This window comes from Phyllobates terribilis, unplaced genomic scaffold, assembly GCF_046119375.1.
Source record: "Phyllobates terribilis strain yellow unplaced genomic scaffold, ASM4611937v1 Scaffold_30__1_contigs__length_15301838, whole genome shotgun sequence".
Taxonomy (NCBI): domain Eukaryota; kingdom Metazoa; phylum Chordata; class Amphibia; order Anura; family Dendrobatidae; genus Phyllobates; species Phyllobates terribilis.
In genome coordinates this window covers 6,899,809-6,915,682 of record NW_027362790.1, presented here as the reverse complement: position 1 = coordinate 6,915,682, position 15,874 = coordinate 6,899,809, and the positions used below count along the sequence as shown (strand labels likewise).

Below are 15,874 nucleotides of genomic sequence, written 5' to 3'. Positions count from 1 at the left end.
TACACCACCTGTAGTTTGGACACTTAATTTTTTCAAAGGAAATGCTTCGGGACCACGGGATACTTAGTGAAGAGCATCAGGAGGCACCCCAAGGCATAGGGGCTGGGACTGGCACTAGGATGCCTTGCGGTGGACAGCCGAGCTCGATCCTTATAAAAGCTTTTTAACTGCAGCAGCTTTAGTGGACGCTACTGGAGCTGGAATTACGCGGCTGCTGGCATGAGACTTGCCCTCCAATAGATCCTTGTAAATGGATTTAAAGTGTATTCATTCAAATTAGAGGGACAATTTAAATTAAAAAGCTTAGAGCTGCCTCCACCACAGGGGGGCTCTCTCGACCCACCAGCGGACAGGCACCAGTATTGGGAGAGGGGGGCTGGCCGTCAGGGTTCACCGCGGCTCTGGCACAAACCCGGCGACACGGAGGTGGCACGGGCAGGAGCGGACTGGCTGTCTCGGCTTCTCACTTTTTGGATTTTAGAAGGGCATGACATGCCTATATCTGTGTCTCCCCCTCCTTTTACTCCTCCACCTCTTTTCTTTTCGCATGACTATATGTACTTGTCACTTTTCCATGTGTTAGTTGTGTCTTCTGAGCAGTTTGTCAGCTTTTGGACACCTTTGAAGGTGTTTTCTATGTGTTTCTATGTGTTTTTGTTTGACTGCCATTGGTTTTAACGGTGTTCGAAGGTGTTCGACGAACAGTTCGACGAACAGTTCGGCGAACACACGGGTGTTCGACGAACCGAACCGAACTCGAACACTACGGGGGTGGCTCAACACTAGTCGCCAGGAACCGGCTCATCTTGAGGAGGGAGAGGATGTCCATCCAGGACTGCCGCAGGCTGATCCACAGCCTGCTCAGAGACTATTCCATCGTGGACGGTCCGGAGGACGAGGATGAGGACTAAACCCCTCCTCCCCCTCTCCCCTTATGTGTCTTGTCTTTCAATAAAGCTTCGGGCCTGTGATTTTCCCCTCCCCATCCCCTTTTTCCCAATCCCCATCCCTTATCACGGTTCGTCGTACTGTATTGATTGACATGCTTTTTCTTTCAGATTGAGAGTTTTGTGTAGCATAGGGGTGTGATGTGTCTAGTTAGTGCGTCGTATCCTCATGCTATGTAAATATGATGTAGAATTCTGTGTGTACTGGGCTGCGGCACTGTACACTGTCTGTTAACTTATTTTTTGTGCTAATAAAAGATATATTCAATCAAAAAATCTGTTCTTATCAGTTTAATATCTGATACGTCCCCTATCTGGGGACCATATATTAAATGGATTTTTAGAACAGGGAGATGGAAAAAGAGCTTGCTCTGTCCACTCCACGCATTGACCTGGTATTGCAGTATCTCCAGGACCGGTGCACCCCTTCTTTAATGCAGTTTCTAAAATCAGAAAGAATTGAATTCAATGTCTTTTGTTCATTTTGCTTGTTTGTCGGATTTTGGGATGGACTCTTTGGCTTTGCTTTTCTTCTCCTCATTGGATTTTTCATGTTCAAAGTTGCAGAAGCCAGATGACAAGCTCATTTTGGTTCAACTTCAGCAACTGTGCATTGCATTGCCATGTAATGTAATGCAATGCTATCTATCTAGCTCTCCCTCTTTACTTCCTTTTGGATAAACAGACATATTAGGCAAGCATTTTGGAGCTTTCACCTAAATAACTACAGGTGGTGAGATAAGCTGCACAATATAATTGACCTTTCAGTATATTGTTGCACACACACCATCTATTTAGCAAATGCCCTTGTTATCAACAGCAGCCTTTTAAACTCACCTGAGCTAACAGGTATGTGCGCTGGTTACTCTGCTGCGCTTAAAATTTCTTTTTTGGTTTGCTACAATGCCTTTTCTGAAACGTTGTCTCCCTCTGCTGGAACACTGACTTCTTTCATTTAATGCCTGCAGACTATAAAAGAGAACCCAACCCAAAAAGTTTGGTTGATTAGTCTGTGGCATTCTGTTAAACTGTTGCTTATGGCGGTCTCTGTGAGCTTCTCAGTGACATTCAGCCAGCCAGGTATCCTGCCTGCAGTAGATGGAATGTGGCAATGGAACGCTGGCTGCGCGTGTCATAATAGGCTCTGAGCCTTTATATACCTGCGCACAGCAGCAGCCACCTTCAGTCTGCTGCTGGACAGCCAGCAGCAGCAGGAGAGGTAAGTAATCAGCAGCCCTCCTGCTAAGGGTAGACAGCTGCTCGTTCCACCCCACCCCCCGCCTTAATTGGTTCTCCTCCCTTCCAACGGTGTTGAGGCGGGTGGGAACAGCAGGGGGTGAGGGTGCTGTGTTTAAAGAGGTGGAGTTATGCAGATCTAAAACGCGTGGATTGCAGCAGCAGCAAGCCGAAAAGTGCAGGCATGTAAGGGATCTAGAGGTTGACAACATGTCTTCTTAACGGGAGTCCAGGAGCTCATCTCCACAAATGGACTTTTCAGGATCCTTGGGTGGCTCCGTAGTTCGAAACCAATTCTGGTTATCGCTTCTCGGCCTTTTGGCTCAGATCTGGTGGTTGTTTATCTGTCATCAGGTTTGGGTTCTCTAGGTGCTCGGGGTACCCCGCCTCTCGGCCTTGGGTGCGGGTCCCACTCTTGTAGTGGGATCTAATCCCTTGTTGCTATTGGGAGGTGGGCTTAGTCCCTGAGCAACGGGCTGCGATCCCCCTAGCTTCTCAGGTGTTCTTTACTACAAGACCCTGGGAAGTGCAGATTTACAAGCGATTGTGAATTTGCTCCTTTGTGGCGAGTGAGATGGAGGTTGACCCCAACCTCGTTCCTCAGTATGCGAGGCTTAAGAATACAATTCGTATTCATTTTTCAGATGGTGGCGCTGACGAGAGGAATCTGCGGTATGTAGTACAGGACGTGCTCGAGGGCTTATTCCATGTACAGATAAGCGAAATTCTATCCATCCAAGACTACCCGAAACGTGGAGACTACGACATCACCTTTACAGGACAAGGTATTTTTCAGGATGTTCTGATTAGAGCAAGTCGGGAAAAGGATAGCCCAGTATTAAAGGGAATACAGATTATTGAGCACGTCCTGGATGAGGTAAAAATGGTGGTAGTGAAAGTCTTTTCTCCTTTCATAAGCTCTGTCGAACTAACATGTTTTCTAGCACCTTATTTCAAAAATATTAAATGTATTGGAAAGGTGCTAAATGAATTTCATATTTGGACATCTAAATGGAAATTTCTGGTGACTTGTATAAGGGATGCAGAGTTTCCTAATGGTATTAAACTTCCCCCGGCCCGTTTCAAAATAGGGCATACTAATGCTGACTTTTTTTTTTCTGGGATGCCTGTCTTTTGCAGGAATTGCGGCAAATATGGTCACTCTAAAGAAAGTTGTGCGGTGACCTGTAGAAACTGTGCCAGTTGTGAACATAGCACAAAAGAGTGTATGCATGAAAAAAAGTGCAGTTTTTGTAAAACCCCAGGTCATTTTTATGTTTCTTGTCCACACAGGTGTAGAGAGGAGGAACAGGGACAAGAAGGAAGGACCAAGACATCCGAACCTGAACCAAAAGGCCAGACCTCTCCGCAGGAGGAGGAACAATCTGGAGCCTCAGGAGCCAAAAAGGGCGTGCCAGAGGAGGAGGTGCTTTCTGAGGCAATGAAGGATGACTCTGACGTAATTAAAAATTGGCTAACAGAAGCGAGGGCGGACAAAAGGAAGGTGCAAAAGGACAAAGGTGCAAAAGGGTCTCCTAATCAGGGTTCAGAGTCTGAAGGTGAGGAGTGGTGCAAGGTGGGTTCCAAGAATAAGAAAAAAAGGGGGAAAAAGGTTTGTCCTGATGGCGTAGTTAGGGGAGAACAAATGGACACTTCTCCTTGCGGGGAGGTGGAGTTTGGGCCCCCGGGGGTTCCGGACCCCGCTGTTCCCAGTGGGGCTCCGGTCCCTGCTGTCTCAGAGGACTCAGGGTCTCTACCCTGTGCACAACCTACTCCCAGTTGTCGGCCTCCCGTAGGTCAGACAGGGTCGGCAAGGCCCATTGGGGACCCACCTGACAAGGACCTAAATGCTCAACCCATGGAGACCCAGGGAATTGCACCAATCTGTCGCCTCCCGAGCTTCTCATACAGAGCTGCGGGTCATTTACTTGAAGAGTCTTGTTCCTCCTCCGAAGATTCACTTCTTACAGTGCAATCAGGAGATGAGAGCGGTACGAGTACAAGTGGTCTGGCCGGTTCAACGGATAGGTTTTAAAGTTTTTGTCCCTGTGATATAACATCCTAACCTATTCTGTGTGATGGCTGAACTACTTGGTTTTTCCCTAAATGTGAGGGGTATAAAATCCAGAAATAGAAGGATAACGCTTTTTAATTTTCTTTCATGTTTAACGGCATCTGTGTTTTTTCTTCAGGAGTGCAATATCCCACATACCTTGTCCTATAAAAAATATGAGGAAGCTTGGAAGCATGGCCCATCTGTCTGGTCCGGGTCTAATGCTGTGGGATCGGCAGGGGTAGCTATGCTTTTTAAAGGTGATGTTCGTATTGATTTTATTCAAGAAATTTTGCCAGGGCGTATTTTATTGGTTAAAGCTTTTATTAATGATATAAAATGGCAGTTTTTAAATTTTTATGGGTCTCCGGATAAAAATGAAAGGGCAGAAATGTTGGAGATTTTACCACTTTTTATTAATACATCTGAACCTTTTATCCTAGCTGGTGATTTTAACTGTATTTTAAAAGGTGAAAGTCAGCGCACCAAGTCTGTAAGTAGAAATTATGATAAGACTTCTGGCATGTTAAGTGATATTATCCATGATTACAGGTTAACAGACATTTATAAGCATTGTAATAAATCTAGTCCAGAGGAGGCCGGCTTCACCTGGAGCAATGCAAATTGTAGCTCGAGGATAGATTTTATTTTTGGTTCAGAACATATATTGCCTGTTAAATGTGAGGCCCAAACTAATATTTTCTCTGACCATAAAATGCTGTATTTTAATATAAAAACAAACGTAGATAAGAGAAGTGGTAAAAAGTCTTGGAAAATGAATGCATCTCTTTTAAATGATCCCCAGGTTTTATCAGACTTTATTAGTTTTTATAAAAAATGTAAAAAAAACAAAAAACCTAATATGTCAATGAGCATTTGGTGGGAAAAAATGAAAATAAAAATTAAGGATTTTTTTATTAAAAAAAGTATAAATAAAGCCAAAGAAAAATTAGAGTTTTATAATAATTTAAATATCCATCTCCAAACCTTATATAAACTTAAAGCAAATGAATTGGATGTAGAAAGAGATATTTTAAAGTTAAAAGAGGAGATTACAAGATGTCTAGAGCAAAAAGGGAAAGAGCTGATATTCTGTTCCAGAGTCAGACATGTGGAAGAGGATGAAAAATGCTCCAGGTATTTTTTTTAAAAAATTAGAGATAAGAAAACTTGTATTGAAAATATAGATGGTGAAAAAAATATGAAAGAAATTTTAGATAAAGTCCATGGATATTTTTCAAATCTTTTTAATAATAAAATAATCGATCAAAAAATAATGCACAATTCCCTGGAAAAAATAACCTCCTATTTAGACCTTGATTCACAAGAGTTTTTATCCCAGGATGTAACAGAACAGGAAATTTTAGAGACCATAAAGAGTTTTAAAAGCGGAAAAGTACCTGGTTCTGACGGTATCCCCATAGAATTTTATGTGACCTTTTATGATGTTTTAAAAGACGATTTGTTTTATCTTTTTACTGAAGTTTTTAAAAAAAAGGTTTTATTAACTTCTTGGAAAAAAGGTGAAGTCTCTTTACTGTATAAGAAAGGAGATAAAACAGATCTAAAGAATTGGAGACCAATAACACTTTTAAATAGCGATTATAAAATCATGGCAAAAATTTGTGCAAATCGTCTAAAGAAGGTAATTGGAAAAATAATTCACCCAAATCAAGTGTGTGGGATACCGGAACGCAGTATTTGGGATAATTTAAATTTAGTTAAAGATTGTATTGAGGATGTTAAACACAGAAAAGGGAAGATGGCCATTTTATCTATTGATTTTGAAAAAGCTTTCGACCGGGTCTCTCATTTTTATCTTTTTAAGGTTTTAGAGAAATTGGGTATACCGGAATGTTTTTTATTGTCTCTTAAAGCCTTTTATAAAGATTGTACAAGCAAAATTGTTGTTAATGGTTTTAAAACGCAGGATGTTCTTTTAAAATCTGGGGTGAAGCAGGGGTGCCCCTTATCACCATTACTTTTTATCTGTGCCTTGGAACCTCTTTTATGTACAATCCGTGATGATAATAAAATTTGTGGTGTACCTCTACCTGGTGGGAAAAATCTAGAAGCAAAAATAATTGGTTATAGGGATGATGTAGCAATTTTATGTCGTAATTCACCATCTTTGCAATTGTCTCTTAAACAGATTCAGTCTTTCTGCATAGGATCTGGTTTTAAGGTTAATTTTAATAAATGTAATATCTTAAATATTGGTGATATGGTTTTATTCGATGTAAACATTCCGGTAACAAGTTCTATTACTATTTTAGGTGTTTCTTTTAATGAATTAAATGATGGTCTTAATAATTGGGAATCAGTAGCCCAGAAGGTGAACACAAAAATAAGCATGTGGAACTTGAGGAAATTAACCATGGAGGGTAAAGTGTTGATTATAAAAATGGTGATTTTACCCCTCCTTTTATATCTTAGTCTGGTATTCCCTCCCCCAAAGAATATGTTGAAAAAAATTACTAAAGCTTGTTTTACCTTTTTCTGGAGCTCAAAAATGGAGAAACTAAAGAGAGAGACCGTGATAAAACCAAAATGCAAAGGAGGCAAAGACTTTCCAGATTTTAACAGGTTCCTTTTAATAAAATTTTTCTGTTTCTGTTTTAATTCCCTTTTTAAAGATAACTATTGGTCCTTTTTTATGCGCTTTAATGCTGGGTTTTTTATGAGAAGGTTTGGGTGGTTTAAGACTGTTTTATCTTCCCCATACGCTTTTAACCTGCCAAAGCATTATGTTATTTTAGAGAAAATAGTAAAAAATTTTAATCTAGAGGGAAAAAGTGTTGAAAAAATAAGAAATAGTAAAAAATTGATTAAAGAATTTTGTAAACAGGAGGTTTTATGTGATATTGGGAATTATGATGATGAACAAACTGTAAATATATGGAAAATGATTAATGTAAATTATCTTTTCAATGTGCAGAAAGATATGGCCTGGAGCTGTGCGCATCAGTGTCTTCCTTGTTGGGCATTCCAGTACAGAAGAGGATTTGTGGGATCTGCCATCTGCCCAAGAAACAGATGCCAAGAAGAGGAGACAGTGAGACATTTATTATGGACTTGTGACTTTGCGAAGACATTCTGGCGAAGATTATTCCCCCTAATAGCAAGGAAGACACTGAATTGCGCCAAACTCGCTCTCTGGAAGGCCCGAAACATATTGTTTTTTAAAAATGATGTGTTATCAGTGGATGATGTTTTGGGATTCTGTCTAAGTGAGATGTATATTTATTATTTATTGGATAGGAAAAAGAATGTGGTTTTAGCAAACAAATGGCATGTAAATTTGTGGAATACAATAATATGAATCTTTGTTGGTTTTATTATCTCCTAAAAGTCTATATAATTTATGGTTTGTTTTATAAAATATTGTAATTTTTTGTGAATATATTTAATTTTATGCAAATGTATGTAAATTTATTTAAGTTTTAAATAAACGGTTTTATCCCTGCGAATGGGATAGCCAAATCAAAAAAAAATCTGTTCTTATCAGTTTAATATCTGATACGTCCCCTATCTGGGGACCATATATTAAATGGATTTTTAGAACAGGGAGATGGAAAAAGAGCTTGCTCTGTCCACTCCACGCATTGACCTGGTATTGCAGTATCTCCAGGACCGGTGCACCCCTTCTTTAATGCAGTTTCTAAAATCAGAAAGAATTGAATTCAATGTCTTTTGTTCATTTTGCTTGTTTGTCGGATTTTGGGATGGACTCTTTGGCTTTGCTTCTCCTCATTGGATTTTTCATGTTCAAAGTTGCAGAAGCCAGATGACAAGCTCATTTTGGTTCAACTTCAGCAACTGTGCATTGCATTGCCATGTAATGTAATGCAATGCTATCTATCTAGCTCTCCCTCTTTACTTCCTTTTGGATAAACAGACATATTAGGCAAGCATTTTGGAGCTTTCACCTAAATAACTACAGGTGGTGAGATAAGCTGCACAATATAATTGACCTTTCAGTATATTGTTGCACACACACCATCTATTTAGCAAATGCCCTTGTTATCAACAGCAGCCTTTTAAACTCACCTGAGCTAACAGGTATGTGCGCTGGTTACTCTGCTGCGCTTAAAATTTCTTTTTTGGTTTGCTACAATGCCTTTTCTGAAACGTTGTCTCCCTCTGCTGGAACACTGACTTCTTTCATTTAATGCCTGCAGACTATAAAAGAGAACCCAACCCAAAAAGTTTGGTTGATTAGTCTGTGGCATTCTGTTAAACTGTTGCTTATGGCGGTCTCTGTGAGCTTCTCAGTGACATTCAGCCAGCCAGGTATCCTGCCTGCAGTAGATGGAATGTGGCAATGGAACGCTGGCTGCGCGTGTCATAATAGGCTCTGAGCCTTTATATACCTGCGCACAGCAGCAGCCACCTTCAGTCTGCTGCTGGACAGCCAGCAGCAGCAGGAGAGGTAAGTAATCAGCAGCCCTCCTGCTAAGGGTAGACAGCTGCTCGTTCCACCCCACCCCGCGCCTTAATTGGTTCTCCTCCCTTCCAACGGTGTTGAGGCGGGTGGGAACAGCAGGGGGTGAGGGTGCTGTGTTTAAAGAGGTGGAGTTATGCAGATCTAAAACGCGTGGATTGCAGCAGCAGCAAGCCGAAAAGTGCAGGCATGTAAGGGATCTAGAGGTTGACAACATGTCTTCTTAACGGGAGTCCAGGAGCTCATCTCCACAAATGGACTTTTCAGGATCCTTGGGTGGCTCCGTAGTTCGAAACCAATTCTGGTTATCGCTTCTCGGCCTTTTGGCTGAGATCAGGTTCAGTGATCTAACAGTTGCTGCCTTGGTCTTGGCTGAGAGGTGCCCGGGGTACCCGGCTCCTTGGCCTGGGGGGATCGTCTCACCTTTTGGTGGGACTTCACCCCCCTGCTGCTATTAGGGAGCTGGCTTAGTCCCCGGGCAACAAGTTGCGATCCCCAGGCGAAAGGCCGAGCCCGTAGTGATGGTAAGCCTTTGCCACTTTGGTGAGATGCCTTGTCCCTAAAATTTGTAAAGTGCTGCGGAATATGTTGGCGCTATAAAAATAAACTATTATTATTATTATTATTATTATTGTTCATTTCAATTTTCCACTGGCTCCGGCCAGATCAGGAACTCGGTGCGTATCGAGGTTCCAGCAAACCACGTCGGATATGACAACCCCCGTGAGTTCTATGTACAGATTTTGAGAGATCTGTTGAACGTGAAAGATCATGATGTTTACTGCCTGCAGGAGAAGGGGCAGAGTACATATATTCTCACGTTCTCGACCAAGGTTGCCTGCCAGCACTTTTACGAATGCGTTAAGGGCCACCGTAACAGCAAGCTGTTGGACGGAGTGATTTTTACGGGTCTCTATGGCGGAGTTGACGTTCCCCTTGTGGTATACATGTTTAACCCCCATGTGTCCACAGATGATATTGAGCTTTTTCTGAGCAGATATTGTACATCTGTCAGATTTACGGGGAACGTCAAAGGTCGGAGCGGTTTCTGGAATGGGAAACGACGCTTTATGGTACGCTTCAGACTTGACCCTGGGGGTGTAGAAGGCCTTATGCACCCCCCCTCCACAGTGGTGCTGGGAAGAGACCATGGCTACCTCTTCTATGATGGACAACCATTCAGGTGTCGTAGGTGTGGTGACCTTGGTCACATACAGAGCGATTGTAAGAACGAGCGGATGAGTCAGTGCCACAACTGTGGACAATGGGGTCATGCCTCAAAGGACTGTAAGAACAGTAAGACCTGCAGTGGGTGCGGAATGTCTACTCACCTGTTCAGTAATTGTCCGATGCGGACAAGGTCTCGTGGTGGCTCTCGGGCGCCTGCGGCTAGTTCCGCAGGAGTTCCTGCTGATGCCAGCAGGGTCAGCCCGGGTGACCCCAGAAAAAGCTTTGTGGACATTACTAAAGGTCAAAAACAGTCTGACTCAGTCGATGCTCAGTCGGTACCTTTGCGGAAAAATCCGGCCTCTGTAGCCGAGGTCACGCCTTTGCCTACTCCTGCAGGGGTCCAAGTTTCACCTGGTGGGGAGATGGCACCTTCTCAGAGCGGAAATGAGAGGGAACCAAAAAAGAGGCGACAATCTGGAGCTGTTGGTACCAATCCAGATGTCCATCCAGATACCCCTGCTGATGCCAGCACAGATGTTGGACCAGATGTCTGCCCTGATGCCAGTCCAGACGGATGCCCTGATGCCAATCCAGATGGATGCCCTGATGCCAATCCAGATGGATGCCCTGATGCCAATCCAGACGGATGCCCTGATGCCAATCCAGATGGATGTCCTGATGCCAACCCAGATGGATGCCCTGATGCCAGTCCAGATGGATGTCCTGATGCCAGTCCAGATGGATGTCCTGATGCCAGTCCAGATTCATGTCCTGGAACCATTCCTGATGGATGTCCTGTTGCCTGCCTGGATGATAGAGGTCGTGCAGTGGTTGGTGAACCTGTTGCTGGTCCTGATGGTCATCCTGCTCCGGAGATGATGTCCCTTGGTGCTCCTGGAGGGTCTGCGGGTATTCCACCTGCTGCAGTGCCTGGTGAGGATCGGGTGGATTCGGAGGATCGGATGGATCTCAGCGCCAGTGGTAAGAGAAGTCGTGAAGAGGCGCAGGAGGAGCATAACCTGCCTCAGATGTCCCGTAAAGTCTTTCTATCTAGTGCTGCAAAAATTCTCAGCCCAGAGGGGACTAACTTAATTGAGGATTTCACGGACTCAGATGAAACGGACAGTTTACGAACTGTGTCATCCCTTCCTTCACCTTCTCTGTCACAAATTATTGATTCAGATTCAGAGTATAATGAATCAATAAAAAACACCTAACATGGCAGAAATCCGTGTTGCCTCACTAAATGTGAGAAGCCTAAAGAGCCCTGTTAGACGGGCTGCTTTGTTTGCTTGGTTAATGACTCTGAACTTTGACATTTTTTTCCTGCAAGAATGCGGTATTGATCACGATTTGTCATACCCCAACTTAAAAATGGACTGGTCAGCAGGACCCTCTATTTGGTCAGGGTCAAATGAAAATAAAGCTGCCGGGGTTGGGATTTTATTCAAATGTCAAAATGTTAATGTTTTATCCATCACTGAAATAGTTCCAGGTCGTGCCTTATCAACTCATGTTATTTTAAATGGTTTTACCTGTCGTCTTATTAATGTTTATGCATCCCCAGAGAAAAATGAGCGTGCTTCCCTTTTTAATGTCATCCCTTTGTTTTTATCAGGTCCGTCCCCTGTGATAGTGGGAGGGGATTTTAACTGTGTCATGTTGGGGGAGGGGAGGAGTGGAGGTGATACTAATGGAAGAACAGACAAAACATCCAGTCTGTTAAAACATTTGACAACGGACCTCAAATTATTAGATGCTTGGAGAAAGTCCTACCCTACTGACCCTGGGCATACATGGAGGGGTAGAGGGATGTCATCTCGTATTGATTTTATTTTTTCCTCTTCTGATGTTTTTAAACCTAGGAATGCTGGTCTAATAGAAAATATTTTTTCTGATCATGTATTACTATACAATGTATTGCAAACTCCACAGGAAGCAAAAGTTGGAAAAGGTATGTGGAAATTGAATGTGCTCTTATTAGAAGACGAACTGGTAAGGGCGGAGTTTTATGCAAAGTATGAGAGTTGGAGAAGACGGAAACACCCAAATCAGAGTATGTTGGGGTGGTGGGAGTGTGTTAAAACCCGTATTAAAGAATTTTTTATTAAAATTGGTAAAAGGAAGGCACGTGAAAAAAGGAAATGTTTTAAAGATTTTAATGTCAGGATGCAAACTCTCCATAAGCTTAAGGGGTGGGGAGTACCTGGTGTGGATGGTGAGATTACCAAGATCCAGACAGAAATCCAAAAATTCCTGGAACAAAAGGGTAAAGAAATTATATTTAATACCCGTGTGAAATATTTGGAAGAGGGTGAGACCTGCTCAAGGTTTTTCTTTAAAAAAATGAGTGACAAAAAACAAGTGATTACTGAGCTAGAAGGACAATCTTCCACTGAGGGCATTTTAGAACATACTGCTAATTTTTATAGAGATCTTTTTAGTATTAAAAATGTTGATGAACCTGCTTTTACAGAGAATCTTAATGTTTTATCCCAGTTTTTAAATAAAGATGACCAGATTTTTTTAGCTAAAGAACTTTTACCCAGTGAAATTGAAGAGACCCTTAAGAGTTTTAATAAAGGTAAGGCTCCTGGATCAGATGGCCTTCCTATTGAATTTTATCTTTGCTTTTGGGATCTAATTAAGGAGGATTTTATACAAGTAGTTTGTGAAGCCTCTAAGGCTGATTTATTACCATATTCATGGCTTAAAAGTATGATTACATTAATTTTTAAGAAAGGTGATAAATCAAAGTTGGAGAATTGGAGGCCTATTTCACTATTAAATACAGACTACAAGATTTTAGCTAAAGTTGTTGCTGGTCGTCTTAAAGCAGTTATTAAAAATGTAATTCATCCAGATCAGGTGTGTGGTGTCCCCGGGAGATCAATCTGGGAGCATCTAAACCTAATTCGTGATCTTATCTGGTTTCAAAAAGATAGAAAACAGCCACTAGCTATTTTATCTTTGGATTTTATGAAAGCGTTTGATAGGGTCTCCCACTTTTATCTTTTTAAAGTTATGGGAAAGATGGGGTTCCCTGATTCTTTTATTCAGAAAATTGCACTTTTATACAAACAGTCATCTGCCCGGATTTTAGTCAATGGTTTTTTAACTAGAGAGGTGGAGCTTCTTTCCGGTGTTAAACAAGGTTGCCCCATGTCCCCACTTTTATTTGTCTGCTCCATTGAGCCACTGTTGTGCCTGCTGCGTCGGGACAAGGTGGTTAGGGGCATTTTTATTCCGGGTGGGGGTGGACAACAAGTTAAAGCTATTGGATATATGGATGACATATCTGTATATGGCACTAGCTCAGCATCTATTAACAGAGCAATTCTAATTACTGAAATTTTTAGTGCTGGGTCTGGGTTTAAGTTGAATATAAATAAATGTGACTGTATGATTATGGGTCAATGGGAGTCAGATCCGCCTAGGGTTCCCACACAAACAGTAGGAATCAAGATCCTGGGTGTCTTGTTTAATCCTGCTAATGATGGTATTGAAAACTGGGATTTGGTTTTGAATAAATTAAATCAGAAGATCTCTTTATGGCAAACTCGAAAACTAACAATGGAGGGCAAGATTCTTGTAATTAAAATGGTTTTGCTTCCTATCATTTTGTATGCCGCTATGGTTTTTCCCCCTAATTCTCTGTATCTTAAAAGACTTATGAAGCCCATGTTTTATTTTCTGTGGGGATCCAAAATGGAGAAATTGAGGAGGGAGGTGGTATGTAAAAGCAAGAAAAATGGGGGTAAAGGGTTCCCTGATTTAAAATTGTTTTTATTTATCAAGTTTTTTGTATTTTGTTGCAAAAGCTTGAATAATGTTGGGGCTTTCTCTTGTTTTCTTAGATATACAACTGGGTTTCTTTTCCGAAAGTTGAACTTCAGTATGACTGTTAATTGTCCTTTTCTCTTATCTCCCCCTAAGCATTACAAGATCTTGGAGAAGGTCATTTCAGAATATGATCTGACCCAAGTTGATCGTCAGCTTTTATTTGATCAACGTAAGTTAACAGTTATTTGTAAGGGACATGAGGAGATGGAGGATGTGTCTAATTTTTCCATCTCCAGGTGCCGCCTGGTGTGGAACAACGTGGCCTGTCCTGCACTTAGCAACTCACAAAAGGATTTAGCTTGGCAGGTTGTTCACCAATGTCTCCCTACGAGAGCTTTTCAGCATCATAGGGGGCTGGTGGCTAGTGCTAGATGTCCCAGAGAAAGATGCGCCCCAAACGAGTCAGTGTTTCATTTACTGTGGGATTGCCCCTACGCACAAGAGCTATGGCAGACGGTGGGCACCCTCCTAAAATGGATATGTGGTATACAAACCCTTAATTGTGACATTATAATATATGGGATAATTAATTGCCCAACCATGAAACAAGCACGAGTCGCATGGCTTATAATAAACTGTTTAAAAGAAGCTTTATGGAAAGTGCGCAATATATTATTGTTTAAACGTGAATTTATTCCTGTCAAAGATTGTATTGGGCTTGCTCTTTGTGAAATGTTTACATACTATCTGAGAGATTGTAAAAAGATGGGAATCAATGAAGCAAAAAAGCTATGGTGTTTGCAAATATGGAATATGTATTTATTTATGTAAATTATATGCAAAACTGTGTTTTATGCTTTTTATGCTTTTAAGTGCATTTTAATTCTGACTCAGTATTAGTTTTATGTCATATTTTATTCCAGTATTTGTGATTTGTTTCAAATATTGTATCGGATATGTTCTTTGTGAAAAGTTTTCATACTACCTGATTGTAAAAAGATAAAGTTAAAAAGCTATGGTGTTTGCATTTGACATATGTATTTATTTATGCAAATTATATGCAAAACTGTGTTTTATGCTTTTTCTGCTTTTATGCGCTTTTTAAATCTGACCTTGTATTTGTTTTATGTCATATTTTATTCAAGTCTTTGTGATTTGTTTGTAATTTATGATGTATGTCTGATTTAAATAAAGCTTGTTTGAAAACGGATCTGTTCTTATCAGTTTAATATCTGATACGTCCCCTATCTGGGGACCATATATTAAATGGATTTTTAGAACAGGGAGATGGAAAAAGAGCTTGCTCTGTCCACTCCACGCATTGACCTGGTATTGCAGTATCTCCAGGACCGGTGCACCCCTTCTTTAATGCAGTTTCTAAAATCAGAAAGAATTGAATTCAATGTCTTTTGTTCATTTTGCTTGTTTGTCGGATTTTGGGATGGACTCTTTGGCTTTGCTTTTCTTCTCCTCATTGGATTTTTCATGTTCAAAGTTGCAGAAGCCAGATGACAAGCTCATTTTGGTTCAACTTCAGCAACTGTGCATTGCATTGCCATGTAATGTAATGCAATGCTATCTATCTAGCTCTCCCTCTTTACTTCCTTTTGGATAAACAGACATATTAGGCAAGCATTTTGGAGCTTTCACCTAAATAACTACAGGTGGTGAGATAAGCTGCACAATATAATTGACCTTTCAGTATATTGTTGCACACACACCATCTATTTAGCAAATGCCCTTGTTATCAACAGCAGCCTTTTAAACTCACCTGAGCTAACAGGTATGTGCGCTGGTTACTCTGCTGCGCTTAAAATTTCTTTTTTGGTTTGCTACAATGCCTTTTCTGAAACGTTGTCTCCCTCTGCTGGAACACTGACTTCTTTCATTTAATGCCTGCAGACTATAAAAGAGAACCCAACCCAAAAAGTTTGGTTGATTAGTCTGTGGCATTCTGTTAAACTGTTGCTTATGGCGGTCTCTGTGAGCTTCTCAGTGACATTCAGCCAGCCAGGTATCCTGCCTGCAGTAGATGGAATGTGGCAATGGAACGCTGGCTGCGCGTGTCATAATAGGCTCTGAGCCTTTATATACCTGCGCACAGCAGCAGCCACCTTCAGTCTGCTGCTGGACAGCCAGCAGCAGCAGGAGAGGTAAGTAATCAGCAGCCCTCCTGCTAAGGGTAGACAGCTGCTCGTTCCACCCCACCCCCCGCCTTAATTGGTTCTCCTCCCTTCCAAC

General features: G+C 41.5%; 2 non-coding genes and 1 pseudogene across 2 annotated transcripts; all 3 read left to right on the top strand.

The window, feature by feature from the left end:
- The first annotated feature begins 1,183 nt into the window (after nucleotides 1–1,183).
- On the top strand, nucleotides 1,184–1,376 carry LOC141179706 (U2 spliceosomal RNA). Its single transcript, XR_012255694.1, has one exon. It is a non-coding gene; the product is annotated as a U2 spliceosomal RNA (small nuclear RNA).
- A 6,319-nt stretch (nucleotides 1,377–7,695) lies between these two features.
- On the top strand, nucleotides 7,696–7,883 carry LOC141179771 (U2 spliceosomal RNA). The gene has a single exon (XR_012255744.1). It is a non-coding gene; the product is annotated as a U2 spliceosomal RNA (small nuclear RNA).
- Nucleotides 7,884–14,823: 6,940 nt separating this feature from the next.
- On the top strand, nucleotides 14,824–14,996 carry LOC141179817 (U2 spliceosomal RNA; annotated as a pseudogene).
- Nucleotides 14,997–15,874: the final 878 nt, after the last annotated feature.